Source organism: Periplaneta americana, chromosome 13, assembly GCF_040183065.1.
Source record: "Periplaneta americana isolate PAMFEO1 chromosome 13, P.americana_PAMFEO1_priV1, whole genome shotgun sequence".
Taxonomy (NCBI): domain Eukaryota; kingdom Metazoa; phylum Arthropoda; class Insecta; order Blattodea; family Blattidae; genus Periplaneta; species Periplaneta americana.
In genome coordinates this window covers 106,811,412-106,828,535 of record NC_091129.1, presented here as the reverse complement: position 1 = coordinate 106,828,535, position 17,124 = coordinate 106,811,412, and the positions used below count along the sequence as shown (strand labels likewise).

Sequence of the window (17,124 nt, the reverse complement as noted above, 5' to 3'; positions counted from 1 at the left end):
AAGTGAGCATCTACTTTAATTAAACTGTGGTGAACGTAACCTACAAATTTTAATATGCCAACGAACATATAATTACTTTAATAAAATATTTAAAAAAAAATATTGTAAAAAATAGGCTACCGAAAACGCTCAGATATTAATGGCAATTTTCCTCGTAATGAAGTGGAAGGTTTTGAATGATTTTCTTTTTCCAGTCTACAGACATAATTTAATTTTGGTAACTGTAATTATTTTCCAGTGTTAATCTGGGAATGAAATATGATTTTTGTGCAAATTTGAAGAATTAGCCTATATTAATTTTGTTCAGATTTCCAAACAAATCATATCTCTTTCCCAGATTAACATACTTACTTACAAATGGCTTTTAAGGAACCCGAAGGTTCATTGCCTCCCTCACATAAGCCCGCCATCGTCTCTATCCTGTGCAAGATTAATCCAGTCTCTATCAACATATCCCATCTCTCTCAAATTCATTTATACATTACCCTTCCATCTACGTCTCGGCCTCTCCAAAGGTCTTTCTCCCTCGGGTCTCTCATCTAACACTCCATATGCATTTCTGGATTCATCTATACGTGCTACATGCCCTGCCCATCTCAAAGTCTCGATTTAATGTTCCTAATTATGTCAGGTGAAGAAAACAATGCGTGCAGTTCTCCGTTGTGTAACTTTCTCCATTCTCCTGTAACTTCATCTCTCTTAGCCCCAGATATTTTCCTAAGAACCTTATTCTCAAACACCCTTAATCTCTGTTCCTCTCTCAAAGCGAGAGTCCAAGTTTCACAACCATACAGAACAACCGGTAATAGGCCTATACCTGATTTATAAATTCTAACTTTCAGATTTTTTGACAGCAGATTAGATGACAAAAGCTTCTCAATCTAATAATAACAGGCATTTCCCATATTTAGATTGACATACTAGTTACCAAATTCAGTGATGTCTATAGGCTGTGTAAAAAAATCATCCAAATGCTTCCACTAATTTATGAGAAAAATTGGCGTTTATGTCTCAGCGTTTTAATTTTGTTCACAAGATTTTTTTAAGCTATTTTATTAAAATTATTATATGTTCTCTGAAATATTAAACATTTACAGGTTATGTTCATCAGAATTTCCTTGATCTGTCTAAAAAATTTCAAATATATAGCTATAAAAGTTGATGAGATGCAAAGCAATCTGTTGGTTGATGTATTTATGGTAGATTTACACTAGCTTGTTGCCTCAATATAAAATGTGTGGTATGAATTGTTGATATCTGAGCAGCAAATAATAAAATTCATCTATTCATCAGGGTGTGGAATGGAATGGAATTTTCTGGAGGGGAGCACTATGGTCCAGCACTTTTACGATCTATTGAGCTAACCCCCAAGCTAGGCGCATTCCCAATCCACGCTGCGTACCCAGGTTTTGAGCAGGCCACCCATTCGTCCCTAGGCCAGCCCCCTTCGTGCGTCGTCAGCCGGCGTCGTGGGAATGCTATGGAATGATGACGAAATGGAGAAATGTTGACGGAATGACGTAGATGCCTAATATGGGGAAACGGGAGAACCCCGAGAAAAAATCCCAAATGGGACCTTGTCTACCACAACTGTCAGTATGTTTTTTAAATTAAAAATCTCAGGCCTGACTGTGACTCGAACCCGGGTCTTCTGCGTGACAGGCTGGTCTGAACACTCAGCCACTGCAGGGGAATCCATCAGGGTAACAAGTGAGTGACACTTACATCAGTGCAGTAATGAAACTTGGCAAAGACAATAAGTATTTTTTTAATGAGGGAAAAATTTGCTGGAAAATTTCCATTGCTAGTCGAGATCCAACTAAATTTGAAAACGTCTGCACTAGACATTGAGAGTGCACATTTTGCCTCCCGTATCTTAACTGACTGCAATGTTACGGAATCAAGCGCATAACGCTAAATATCTCAACTCACTTTGCATTCTGTGTGACAACTGCATCTGTCGACGCTACAAAACCCAAAGCAGATAGTAATGCCTCGTTACACCACTGCAAAAATAGATTAAATATCCTTGATGGGACCCGTATAGAGTAGAGAGATTATTTTCAGAAGTGGAGCGATGCGTGGTGAATCGAGTTGGACTTTTTTGTCTATGCTCAACACTTTTTTTTAGTTCAGTTTACATCTATCAACCATTGCGATCTAACAATAACGATCATAAAATATATTACCAAGAGGAAATACGACTATTAAGGGAATGACAGTTCAATTAACAGTGTATTCAATTGTATTTTTTGTTTAATATCCATTAACAAATTGAAGGTTTTTTTTTAAAAAAACAAACCGTAGTCCAAAAAATGAAAATTTGAGATATTAAGCATGTGGTGAGCATATTGTAGCGGCCATCTACTGAATTAGTTGTCAGTGATAAAAAAACACCGTATTTATATGTTATAGAAGTGGAAATTTTCAGTGCTTTTCATAAAACAACCATAGTCCAAAGACTTTTTTTGTGAAAACAACCATTGTCCAGGACGATGGTAGCATTTACAAATATCCCATTCATATTATCTTGAAACATTTATCCATACAATTTTAAACGGTAGTACATTGGCAGTACGCAGGAAAAGCCACCTCAGACAAAAATGCTTTAGCACGTGAATAATAATTATTAATTAACAACAATTAACAATTAATAATTATTGTTGTATTAGTTACGGAATCATCTTTACGTGCAGAATTAAGTCCATGTAAGCAACGAAAGGAGAAGAACCAGAGTAGGGTAAAGGTTGGTAATACTGTGATATAAGTAATATTGTGATAGTTCTATTTGAGAATTTATTACTTTTTATTGAGCAAGAGAAGGCCCGATTATGTGCAGCAACTTATCCACGAACATTCCCTTAATACGTTGACGCAAAAAAACGATCTTTCTCTCGCTCAATAAAATTGTAATAAATTCTCAAAAAGAACTATCACAATATTACTCATATCAGAATATTACCAAACTTTACCCTATAGTAAAGAAAAGAGGATTAAAGGAGAGGCACACTTCAGCCACAACAGATGATTTTTTCCTAAAACAACCACTGTCCACAGTTAACTTACCTACATTTATACATGTATTTCTATAAGGCAATTTAAGTTAAAAATGTACTTCAGTTTTCCCAAGCTTCTACAGGACCTTAAGAGATGGTATGATGAATTTCATACTAGAAGTGTCAACAACACCCAAGCCAGATAGTTTTTTTGTTTCTCCCAAAGTTTATGTTTTTGGACTGTGGTTGTTTTTCCGAAAAAAAAAAAAACCTTCAATTATTATTAATGTTTAGCATTTTTCATAACAGTTAAATTTGTTACGAAATTTAAAAGTACCAGTTATCAACATTCAGTTTTAGTAGGCCTAATCATTTCTTGTGATGATTGTTGTTGCAGGTTTGTGCATGTTAACCTTTTGAGACATAGAACTCTTAATTAACCAATTGGTCAAATGAAATAAAATACATAAAATGGAGATTAAATTTGCAAACAATTTGTATTTTTATAAATTTGCATACAATTTAGGAGGTCACTTTATTTGAAGCCACTGCGATATAACTTCAAGACATTAAAACAAAATACGTAGAAAGTGTGGTGGTTTCAAATGAAAATGTTCAAAATAAAACCGCATGAAGGGGAACAGAATGATAAATTGGGTCGTAGTAATGACAGTCAAAGGGAAAAAGGTAGTGCATAAGGGCCGTAATTTTCAACCATCTTGGGTTAAGCAATTTCCAAGGGTACCTATTATATGAAAAATCGAAGGGTGTTATTTTCTGTAAAACGTGTAAGGATATTTATGGAGAAACTTCAATTAAAATTTTCTCGAACTCTTGTGCAGAATCCCTTTAATAATTCAAAGAAAACGGCGTCTATGCCGACACAAGCAATTTATGTACAAAATCGTTATGTACAGAAGTTCCAAAGAAAATGCGCTGCAAAGAATATACAGTTGATCCGTTTAAGTATGAATAATATTAATTTATTATTATAAAGCTATTATGATAGTAGGAAAAATTTCTTGCTGGTTATATTATGATTAAAAGATGGGAGTTTCCATATATATGAAAATCAACACTGCATAATCTGAAAGACAAATGAAAATCGTAGATGATTAAAATGGCTACAAAATGGCGGGCACAATGTGTTCTTTGGTTACGCTAAATTTGAGAATGTTAAAAGAGTTCAAAGGGAATTTCGACGTGAGTACATTGTGCGGAATGTACCTAAATGTGATTCCATAATGTTGTGGTACATTTGTAGAAAGAGGTTCTGCATTAAAAAAAAATCCAGGACGTCGCAGGCGAAACCCAGTACAAGAAGCAGCTATCGCTTGGCTTGACCCCCCCCCCCCAAACTTCCCAGATCTAACCCCTCCTGACTCTTCATCGTGTGGGGTTTTGTTTTGTTAAAGACATTGTCTATTCATAGAAACTCAGGAACATTGATGATCTGAGAATAAAAATTATTCAAGCTTTTTAACAAATCACCCCTCTTATGTTACAACGAACATGAGCTGAATTGCATCACCGTTATGAGTTGTGCAGGGTGCGCAATGGAGTCATGTTGAGCTCTGAGGAATCTCTCATCTTTCAGTGTTGTATGCAGAAAGTTTCAACAAATGAAGTTCAGTAGTAAATGTTTTACGGTGTTTTTATTTTATCCATACCCAAACAGAAAACCAGATAATTTAAGTGTAACTAGATATCGACATATTTCAATATTAATAAAATGAAACAGAAACATTTGTCAATCACGACTTTATTAAAAGTAGGCCTGTATCTGGCACTGAGACTTTAGAAGAGCACACAGAAAAGATATATTTTGTGTCTTTCTTCTTACCCAGAAAGAACTAATGTACAGTCAGTGAGACCTTCAGTTCACATATATCACACATAGTCCTTATCTTCCTCTGAAATACGCCCCTTGCTACGAAGGAGGCGGTAAATGTATCACGTAAAAATAAAATGGCGCAAAATACATTGCACGTAATATCTCATATCCAAGAAACAAGAAGTCATAGTCATAAGAGTATTGGAGTAATAATTTTATTTCCTTCGTGTTGAAATCCGAGGGGTCGTGTCGATCGGTGTTAACTCAGGCGTAAGGTCGCTTTTATGCATGTGTTTTCTATCCTGTGTCATGCCACAAAAAAGTATCGTCTGAATTTGCGGTCACTTTCAGTGCAATGAGTTTGTCATATCATAACACTAAGAAGATATACTTGGCTAGAGAATTAGTTAGTAGGAATTTGGCAGTGTAGGATGTATCTATTCGTTCTTTTTCTGTTCTGGGAAGAGGCCTACAATACTGTAATACAGATAATATATTAAATAATATTTTTTTTATTTTTTATTTTATTTATTTAACTAGCTAGCTAGTGAGTACAAATTAAATTTATAAAACAAAAATGTTTCTAGCCACTACCGTAAGAGCCAGGCTCGTGTACGGTATGGTCTTAGTCAATAATATAACATAAAATTTACAAGGACACTTTACTAAATACAGTAAGTAACTTAATTCAGACCAATAAATACAACACAAGAGCAAGAATAAAAAAGAAAGAGAAAAAGAGAGAAAAATACACATTTAATATAAATTGACAATCCGACAGAAGCCAGTGATATTCAATAAAAAAAGAATACAGTCGACAGAAATAAAAGGTAAAAAAGAATACATTTGTTAATATTATATATCATGGATAATTTTACAAATTTCTTTTTTAAAAGCTTCTATTTTGAAATATTTCAAATTTGGAAAATGGTTTGTAATTTTATTATAAAGTCTTGGGCCGAAACTAGCACCATGTTTAAGAGCTGCACTTGTATGACATTTAGGCTCAATTAATGGGAAAGTAGACTTTTGTCTTCGGGTACGATATTCATGTCGATTAGATTTATGTTTTATTTGATTTCTGTGGTAGTAAGTTAGTAAACTATATTTATAAATTTCTTTAATAGTTAATACATTAAAATCTGTATAAATTAAATTTGTGGGTAATCCATATGTTTGGTCAGACAAATTTTTATTAATCTTCTGTATAATAAAATTAATGGATTAAGTACAGATGATGCTACTCCACCCCAATTTATTATACCATAGTGTATTAATGTTTGTACAAAAATTAAAAATATTATTCTCAATGCCTCCTTAGTGATAAAATTTCGAAGTATTATGAATTTATAAATTGTCTTTCTTATACTTGTACACATGAAATCAATTTGTTTATCCCAACGTAAATGCTGGTCTATAATAATTCCTAAATATTTAACTTGTGTGGAAGGTTTAACAAGGTAGTGTAAATCCGTTATGTATAAAATACAGCATCCCACATTTTCCTCTGTATCTCACAAACTTTTAAAGCTATCGATTTGAAATTATTTATACAGATTAAAGATAGACGCTTACTTCCTGAAACAGATTCGTTCAGCGCGATCGAATTTTTATTAAATAATAGATTGATAAGTGCTATATTCAGTAACATCAGCTTCCAAATAATTTGTCAATTTTTTCAAATAAGTTCATAATATATTAACTAATATTTATCTGATATTTTAATTTCTAACAATTCTTTCAGTGTGACGAAAGGCTTCCCACTTCTATCGCCTAACAGCTCAGCCAACCAGTTTGTGAAAAAGTTGTTAAGTAGCAGTGAAAAGTCGCTAAAATACTATGTTACCAATGGAGAAAATTTTATTCCCATCACTAATGGGATTTAAAAAATCGTTGAGTTATATTTAAGTAATAGAAAAGTTTCTTTAAGGGATTAGGTACAGCTTACAGCAGTAAAATTTTTGGAAATGTTCAACATTTTTTTCTTCCATTACTGTACCTTGTATAATAATGAAAATTGGTATGTGTAATACACTATCCTTCTGCTATAAGAAAAAATATTTTTACGATTGTTAAAAGATTATTTATATATATTTTTTTTCAAAATGCATAATGGTTGTAGTTCACTGTGCAGTGATGAAACATTTCCCTCATAACTCATAAACTTGTTAACTTTTTCATGTTCTCTCTCTTTTATTTTATTTCTGAAACTCATGTTTACAATATCATGCTCTTTCAACTACATTCCTTAATAAATATATATTTTTTTAATTTGTGTTAAAAGAAAATACTGATGTTTGACCATTTTTAATGAATTTCTTTTTTATCAAACAATCTATCAAAGGTAGAGAAGTGATTTTGCATCATATTGTAGATATGACATGCATAAATACACATAAAAATTTCGTCACAAAATGTTGTATAGTTTTTGAGTTATGTGGGAAGAGCTTCATCACTGCACAGTGAACTGAATTAAAAAAAATATATATGTATATGAAAATGATTTTCTTTAATCGTAAAATTTTTTCTTCATATAGTAGAAGGACAGTGTTTTACACATACTGATTTTCATTATTGTACAAGATAGCTATAGTAATGGAGGAAAAAATGTTTAATATTTCCAAAATGTTACTGCTGTATGCTGTACCTAACCCGTTAATTCTTATTCTGTACGAAGTCTGTTGGTTATTTGACTTGTTTATGAGTATTACACAAACATTTTTGAGTTTAAAGAAATAACTTTAAATCTTCGAACAAGAATTGGTTTGGAGCAATGTTATTCTGAATGTAGTAGAAACTTCGCTACCGGATTAAGAATATGTCGGACAAAAATTCATCTGCGAAACTGTCCTTGTGCCACGCTTTCTTATCGTGCATTAAGAAGTTTGAAGAAACTGGTTCAGTTCATGATAAAATGAATCGGGAAGTTTAAGAAGTTTAGCGGTTTTTTTAGAAGCGGAAAGAGCTTATTTGTCATCGAATTTTGCATTGTCTACAACTAGTAAATTAAGTATCCCAACGTTCAATTTTTAGAAATTTAGAAGGGCAAAAATCTAATTTGTCTCAGAATTTTGCATTTTCTACAATCATTAGTGAAGTTTCCAACGTGTATCTTTTAGAAATTTAGATGTGAAAAGAGTCAATTTGGTACCAAATTTTCAATATTCTACGACCACTAATGAAGTTTCCAACATTTAATTTTTTTAAATTTAGGAGAGCATAGAAATTATAGCCTACACATGTACCTTTTGTTCCGAATAAAATAGAAATAATATTTAACACCTCTTGGACCTTTCACTGACGTGCAGAATTATTTACATAGGCTATTCGTTAATTGAAAGTTGACAATAAAAAAAGAAAAGAAAATTATTTGAAGGGGGCACCCGGGTTTGAACCGGGGACCTCTCGATCTGCAGTCGAATGCTCTACCACTGAGCTATACCCCCACTCTGGATATGTGCACATAATGGAAGCAGTTTCCTTCAAATGCGTTCTAACCGGTTGTTTTGTGACGAGGGCGATGTGAAGATTGGACGAAGTTAACTGCGTGTCCAGGAGTAAGGAAAACAGATAGCTGCCATCACCAAACAAAATATGACGTAACCAAACCACGAAAAACAAATACACTGCACTTTTCTTCTGGCAAGAGGATAGACTTCCGTGCACAGCTGCTTCATCCCACCAATATGAATGTCACCGAGGTCAGCTGCCCCCGCAATGTAGTCGTCTTGGCATACACTGCTTTACACTCAGGTTTCTCGAAACGCCCAAAGTACAAATTAACGATTCTTGGTAAAATGGTTATTCATCCAGAAACAAAGTTTGTTATTTCTTTTCCGAGAACTCGTCCCAGATACAGTGCAGCTTATATGTTCAAGTGTAGGGATGCCAACTTTCTGTTAGTTAATTCCTGAACATACTTCAAATTTTACATTTTGGCGTGAGTGGAAATAATGACGTGAAATAACCATAGAAGTGTATATGCTGCTGATCAATTATAATAGGCTATTTATTAGCCCCCACAACCACAACAGAGCACAATGAAAATTTGAAACAGTAGATAGTTTTAACTTTTTTTTGCAAAGCAAAGTCAAACGACAAAGCAATAGCATTTGTGGAGGTGTATCAAATTCTACAATTTGGAATTCCTCATTAGAGATATTTCCTTCTCCACTCTGTCCTAGAGTAGTGATCGACAGAATTTTTGTCATCACACTTCTCTAGCTGAAGAGGCGGATTGAAACCGAAACAGAAAACGCAAAATTACAAATACAGAATGTCCATAAAGTCTGGAATCATAGGAAATAATACACATACATACATATTAACATTAAAGAATGTGATCCACACGTCTGCCATAATTTTCATCACACGTCCTCATAAGCTTTGCACAATTTTTTTGAATTGTCTTCAACATACTTGGGTTAAGAGCAGCACATACAGCAATAATTCTATGACGGAGATGTTCCACATCCCGAATTTTTTCTGCATACACCTCAGCTTTCACAATCCCCCAAATGGCAAAATCCATAGGGTTTAAGTCTGGTGACCTCGGTGCCCATTCCACAATAGTCATTCTCCTATGATTCCAGACTTTATGGACACTCTGTAGAGTTTACATTCTTTAACACAAGGTTCTGTTTTCGCAGATCATTGCCAAAGGTTTAAGCCTTTGACTGCATGTGATATTGTCCAACGAGCTAGTTCTTTGCAGTCTTTGGATTTTCCAAAAGCTTTTGGCCTGTGATATACAAAATGGGACGAAATTTTTTTACCCAGTTTGCGAATCTTCGGTTTCGAACTATTCGGTTCTCAATCCTTTTCGTCGTGCTAATTATAACTATATCATATTACTATGACATCTTTGCGGTATTCGTACGGAAAAATTAATCTAACAATGTTTTTACCGTAGGCGTACAACAAAGAAGAACTTTCTAACCAGTAATGTGTTATGAAAAACAGTAGTTTTCATGTAGGTGAGCCAAAAAAAAAAAAAGCTTTTTATAGCACTTTTAATGTTAGAATTTAGAATTTTTTAGCGTTTGGGGATGTGTCATTTTTCTTATTAAAAGAGTGTGTGAGTGTGTGTGGCGTGAGAAGGGGGCGTGCAAAGGATGGAGTATGCCTCTGATATAAACACTGAGCAGTATACTGCGGTTACAATAAAACTTGTATCCTGCATTCAAGAAATATAATGGATGATCATTGAAGTAGGAAATGTCTAAACATGTAAATACACAATTATTTTGTAGTGAGATATATTAACTCTTAAAATCTAATGCAATATACTCACATCATCCTTGAATATGAGCATTGCAGTGAAGAGTTACGTACAGTTTGCAAAGTGAACCTCCTCCGATGGTCACTCAAACAGTTTTTAGGTCTATATTGGGAAAATGCACGTTCAACATCACACGATGTAATAGACGCACATTTTAAAAGAACGGAAAGTCACTACTTTTTAGTACACCAACTTCAGACGTCTTGTCGTGACCTGATAGTACATCATTTATAATACGAAGTTATGAATAGGCAGAATTTTTAGCAATAATGTTTCTCAACTTACATTTCACTTTTTCTGAAATTAGTGAATTGTTATTTTGGATAACGGGTTTGTGATACTTTATCCACTATATTAAGGGTGTCTGAGAATTGTAGTTTAGACGATTCTAACAGGATGATGCTTATGGACACGATTTTAAAATTAGAATCAATGAACAGAATATCTTCCAGTAGCTGTTGAGAAGGCAATGATTTTACAGCTGCAACAGCGGAACTGTCTGTGCTATCCAATTCATCAATTACCTCAATTATTTTGCCGTAATGTTCTGCATAATAATTAACAGCATCCAACCACGTTTTCCAACGGGTCAAGACTGTTTGCGGGGGTAAGGGTATTCCAGGGGCAATTGTTTGGAACAGCAACACTGTCATTGTAGTATGTTTGATTGAATTCTTGTCTGCACTGAACAAATGTTAAGCTTTGACTATTCCACCACAGTAATGCAAAAACAAGTGCTTACATAGATATACATTAGCTGTAGCTGCTCTATCTATTTGGACCGGTCACATCTCTTAACATGAACTGCTTATACTACGAGACCGGGAGGTCGCTCACCTCTTCTATACTACCGTACATCGGCAACCTGATTGCATGCTGCGTGTGGCAATTCAACGAAGTCTAGTTATGTCGTATACTAAGGTAAGTGTATGTAAGTGTTCGTGTAAGTTTAGTGTAGATAATAGATGAGGATGATGATGGTGAGGAAGGGAGAAGGGAAAATCGGTGCCCTGGTGGTCTAAATTGCAGTGTCATCAGGTGCATTTTATAGAGTTTCAAGTTAAAATTCTTGAAAATAATGAATACGTAAAAGAACATAATAAAATCACAGTGAAACTATAAACATTAAGAAACATGCCAAAATAATTATGGTATGATTTTATTCCGAAACATCTTGTTACTCTATTAAAATCATCCGCTAGCACATATAAAATTTTTGTGGACCTAAAGCGATCTCATAGGTAGCCAATATTCTACCACCAGCAACACACAGATTAATTGAACATACAGTGGAAGCTCTTAAGTTCGACAGAAATCAAGTTCGACATCCTATAGTTCGACTGCTTACGTAGGAGAATTAGACACGCTCCTATACGGGCACTAAGAAATGGGTTTGTAAATGTGAATAGAAATTGGTCCTGTGTCTTGTAGTGATATTTTTGTTAAAGGAAAACAGAATATTTTATTGATTAGGACATCCATATTGATCACTGATTTTAAATTAATGAACTCTTCTTCTTCTATTTGAGAATTGTGCCGTTTGTGAGACGGAACTGTCGAAACCCACTGTGGTACTAGAAGAGCATACACAAGTCTCGGGGCGGGCAGGAATTGCAAGTACAGTACTGTATTCGTTGATGGATAACCAATAAGAATTTGTATTCATTTCACCTGCCATACCCACTATCCTTATTGGTCAGAACTTTCAATTCTGTTCTGTCGAACTGTATAACAACAAAGAAGACATCACATACAGTAGGTCACATTCCTACTGAAAAAAAGCTAACATAGAGGGGTGAACAAACTATTTGAAAAAAAAATGTAAGAACTCGTATATGACGGGGCCTTTAGATAGATTTTAATTTTGTTTACGAAAAAACAAAAATATCCCATAAAATATAATTTTGCTCCTATTTTGCATAAATAATAGCCCTATATTTTGAATTTTGTACTCAATTTGGCACTTTATCGAGGATTAAAAAAACTACAGTAGTACTTAGCATGCTGTTTTACTTACTTTAACAGCATTTCATAGGCCACCGGCATAACTCAGTCGTCTAAAGCGTTTACCTGCCGATCTGAAGTTGCGCTTGGCATGGGTTCGATTCCCGCTTGGGCTGATTACTTAGTTGGGCTTTTTCCGACGTTTTCCCCAACCTTAAGGCGAATGTCAGGCAATCTATGGCGAATTCTCGATCTCATCTCGCCAAATACCATCTCACTCTACTAGAAAATACATTGCAACACATACATGAAAAAAACACGAATACATGTTTTGCTGAGACTTAAATATTGACTATCTCGCTGAGAACACTATAAAAGAAGAATTTAACACATCATTACCAACCTTCAATTTAATACATACAGTCAATTTTCCAACTAGAATACAAAAAGGATCGATTTCTGCATTTGATAATATAATTATAAGGAAAGATAGATTAGATAGTTACCGGACAGTTCCCATTATAAATGGTCTTTTAGACCATGATGCTCAACTAATAAGAAGAAACGATAGCATTCCTGCATCAAAACACCCGAATAAATTTATCTATCTATCTATCTATCTATCTATCTATCTATCTATCTATCTATCTATCTATCTATCTATCTATCTATCTATCTATCTATCTATCTATCTATCTATCTATCTATCTATCTATCTATCTATCTATCTATCTATCTATCTATCTATCTATCTATCTATCTATCTATCTATCTATCTATCTATCTATCTATCTATCTATCTATCTATCTATCTATCTATCTATCTATCTATCTATCTATCTATCTATCTATCTATCTATCTATCTATCTGTCTATCTGTCTGTCTGTCTGTCTGTCTGCCTGTCTGCCTGTCTGCCTGTCTGCCTGCCTGCCTGCCTGCCTGCCTGCCTGCCTGCCTGCCTGCCACCAATTCCATCGACGCTAAATAACCTAGTAGTAGATACAGCGTCGTTAAATAACCAACTAAAACAGCATTTGATCATGTTTCGCATTCATCGTGATTGCGAAAATTTACCGTATCTAATAATGCTATTTCCAGTAATTATTTCATCTTGACCCACTCCAGTTTCTGGCATAGAAACCAACGCGCTAACCACTAAAATTTCGGAAAGCAGTGCTTGTAATCCATGATTGAAAATGTTGTTCCTAGTTCTGTAATTTACGAGGTTCAAAAATCATGAACTCCCGGCGTATGAAATAATTACAACATGGCGTGCAATTTGCATCACGATGTGTTTATACTTTTTGCACGTTATGAAGTTGGAAATTGAATTAATTTTAATGAAAGCCATCAAGCGCCGCGCAGCGCCGGGCTGAGCCGCAATATTATTTTCGCTTACTCGTGTAATTAATACAAGTCTGAACGAACATGTGCGAGTGCGTCGGCGACTGTTTGTCATGGTCCAGGATAAATATGAACAGCGTGATGCACACTTGGACTCGCCTCCGCTGGCAGTCAATGTCAACACGGCGAGGATGCAGCTTCAAGACTCGCTCAAACATATGCGAGAGAGAAATGGGACGCGCTATAAACTCTTTCTGGTCTGACTCGTTTTACGTCTCCGATTCTTTATCATTTATTTGACCAGGAGCCGCCGATGCAGCCGAAACAGTAGCGGATGGACTCGTGAGTTCGATGCCAGTTTATGTTGGTTACCTGGCTGTATTTTCTTAAAGATTTTTAAAAAATTGCAGGGCGAATGTCAGGTGATACCATGGCGAATTCTCGGATTCATTTTATCAAATATCATTTCGCTATTGGGTAATCTAGATAGGTTTAGAAGTAAATCCCGAAAAGACAAAGTATATGATTATGTCTCGTGACGAGAATGTCGTACGAAATGGAAATATAAAAATTGGAAATTTATCCTTTGAAGAGGTGGAGAAGTTCAAATATCTTGGAGCAACAGTAACAAACATAAATGATACTCGGAAAGAAATTAAACACAGAATTAATATGGAAAATGCCTGTTATTATTCGGTTGAGAAGCTTCTATCATCCAGTCTGCTGTCAAAAAATCTGAAAGTTAGAATTTATAAAACAGTTATATTACCGGTTGTTCTTTATGGTTGTGAAACTTGGACTCTCACTTTAAGAGAGGGACATAGGTTAAGGGTGTTTCAGAATAAGATGCTTAGGAAAATATTTGGGGCTAAGAGGGATGAAGTTACAGGAGAATCGAGAAAGTTACACAACACAAAACTGCACGCATTGTACTCTTCACCTGACGTAATTAGGAACATTAAATCCAGACGTTTGAGATGGGCAGGTCATGTAGCACGTATGGGCGAATCCAAAAATGCATATAGAGTGTTAGTTGGGATGCCGGAGGGAAAAAGACCTTTAGGGAGGCCGAGACGTAGGTGGGAAGATAATATTAAAATGAATTTGAGGGAGGTGGGATATGATGATAGAGAATGGATTAATCTTGCTCAGGATAGGGACCAATGGCGGGCTTATGTGAGGGCGGCAATGAACCTTTGGGTTCCTTAAAAGCCAGTAAGTAAGTAAGTAAGTAAGTATTAGGTAATCTATCGACGCTGGACAAAGTCGCAGTTAAAGTGACATCATTACTTCACAGAAGTAATAGATCAAGTCAGTGCGAACAAGTTTTCTCAAGTAAGTTTTTTGATACATCTAATAGTTTTAAGAATACGAAATGTAGGACGTGTTGAGCGGTCTGAAGCGTTCTACCCCGCCCAAATTCAAGAGAAGCGTGGAATGAGACCTCTGCCATTGGTTGAATAGCAATTATATTTCTCTCCTCCTCTGCTGGCAATGTTTACTTCTCCTGTCAGACATTATCAACGAAGTATAGTTAAGAAACACTGGTCTAAATGGGTTTGGAATGAATGGGGCCGTCTAATGCTTATCTTACAATGTAGTATTTATATGTTACATTTTATTGCTGAACGTTTTTTGGAATATTTATGCCATCTTCAGATCTTAAATGTTGTCTTAAATACATACTTAATATTATGCCACATAGGTTAAATGGAATACGTATCTAACAAACAACGAAATCATAATTACACTATTTTTAAGGCTAACTTGTGATTACTGTGTCCACGATCAGCTGTTGATTGTACAATGTCACTTCATAATGTTAAAACACAAAACACTAGTTAAATGAAACAGATTAAAACAGATCTATAAAACGTTAACATTAAAACATTAACAGATGACACTTGATATAATTCTTATAAGATGGATGTCATGTACGTCGTTCATTTTGTTTTCATGTTCTGATAAAACAAGTTAAACACAATTGGATTGATGTGTTGTGTTAAAACTACCAACAAAAATGAAAACTGGTCTAAATGACACAATTAATCGATACAGAAAAAAAAACTTGATTGAATGCTTGCTTCGAATGCCAGAAGAAAAGAAACTGCGAAACATCCTGAACTTCAGACCGGACGGGAAAAGAAATCTGAGAAGTACATCAAAAAGATCATCATCATCATCTGCTTTACGGGTTAGGCCTCTCCCATGGCTGTCCAAACGCCTATAGAAACAAGAGATATTGCACGTCAAGCATGCTCTGCTAAGGTCAATAACTTTCCATATAAAATAGTAAAAACAACCTTAAAGAATATGCGCTGTGGGTTGCTTACGCCAGGGTTTCCCTCGTACGAGTTACAATTTGGTCATCTATGCTCTGGCCTGTTTCGTCTTCAGGAGAATTCATCTTGCCATCTTATTCTAGGTCGTGTAATCATGTTAAAATGATAGCGTCGATAAATGAACCTAAAATAAGAAGCAACAACAGATACAAAACCATGATGAGATGATGATGATGATGATGATGATGATGATGATGATGATGATGAAGAAGATTCATTTGACAGCTGTTTTTTTTTTTTGCTAATTTTATGACACTATATTTTGTTATTATCCGTAAATATTATTAAATATTACTATTGTCGTAATCAGGTACTTAGCCAGTTAAAATCCACAGGTAGGTGTCAGTTTAATTAATTCGAAGCTTGCTGACTTACCTGGAGATACGGCTTTCATTTAGGTTCCGTCAGAATGCCAACGAATGGCGCTCCCATTGACACAGAGGATCAGATTCACAAAGGAAACATGCATCGCACACAGGGTACACGTGTTTAGATTGTTGCCACTAATTGGTGTAACCAACGTTGCATTTGAACACAGCGCTTTATATTGGTTCAGAGAGGGAACGAGGAAACTGTCGTCGGTTTCAGTTACTGTCCAAATAGATACATTTGATCTATGGATATGCTCTTGGTTGTAACATTTATAAAACTGATTTCAAATCCTCATTATTCCGCTTGTAATGTATGCATATCCTTCCCATAGTAGCCTAAAGTAAACTAGAGATTGAACTAAGCCTGAATTTGGTACAGGGTGTAGTTAAAGATTTTTTTTTTTTAAGTTTTGAAGTCATATGTAGTTACGGAGAATCTGTTCGCTTACGTTCAAAACATAAAAGGGGATGGCAATTGCCTTTTAAGATGCACGGCAATATTTATTCATTCATTTCATTCATAGTGTTCTGCCCAGGGGCAGGTCTTTCACTACAAAGCCAGCTATCTCCAATATTTCCTTTTTCTGCCTTCTTCTTTGTCTCCTCATATGATCCATATATCTTAATATCGTCTATCATCTGATATCTTCTTCTGCCTCGAACTCATCTCTCGTTCACCATTCTTTCCAGTGCATCCTTCAGTAGGCAGTTTCTTCTCTGCCAGTGACCCAATCAATTCCTTTTCCTCTTCCTGATCAGTTTCAGCATCATTCTTCCTTCACCCACTCTTTCAAACACAGCTTCATGTCTTATTCTGTCTGTTCACTTCACACGTTCCATTCTCCTCCATATCCACATTTGAAATGCTTCTTTTCCCTTGTCTCCACGTCGTCGTAATGTTCATGTTTCTTCCCCATACAATGCCACACTCCATACAAAGCACTGCACTAGTCTCTTCCTCAGTTCTTTTTCCAGAGGTCCGCTGAAGATGCATGGCAATATTATCACTTC

General features: G+C 35.2%; 1 protein-coding gene and 1 non-coding gene across 2 annotated transcripts in view; one reads left to right on the top strand and one right to left on the bottom strand.

Moving 5' to 3' along the window:
• The window catches only part of LOC138712207 (tyrosine-protein phosphatase non-receptor type 13-like), a 1,532,948-nt gene that overhangs the window by 1,441,879 nt on the left and 73,945 nt on the right, over window positions 1-17,124 (top strand). The window lies entirely within an intron of this gene.
• Window positions 8,205-8,276, bottom strand: TRNAC-GCA (transfer RNA cysteine (anticodon GCA)). Its single transcript has one exon. It is a non-coding gene; the product is annotated as a tRNA-Cys (tRNA).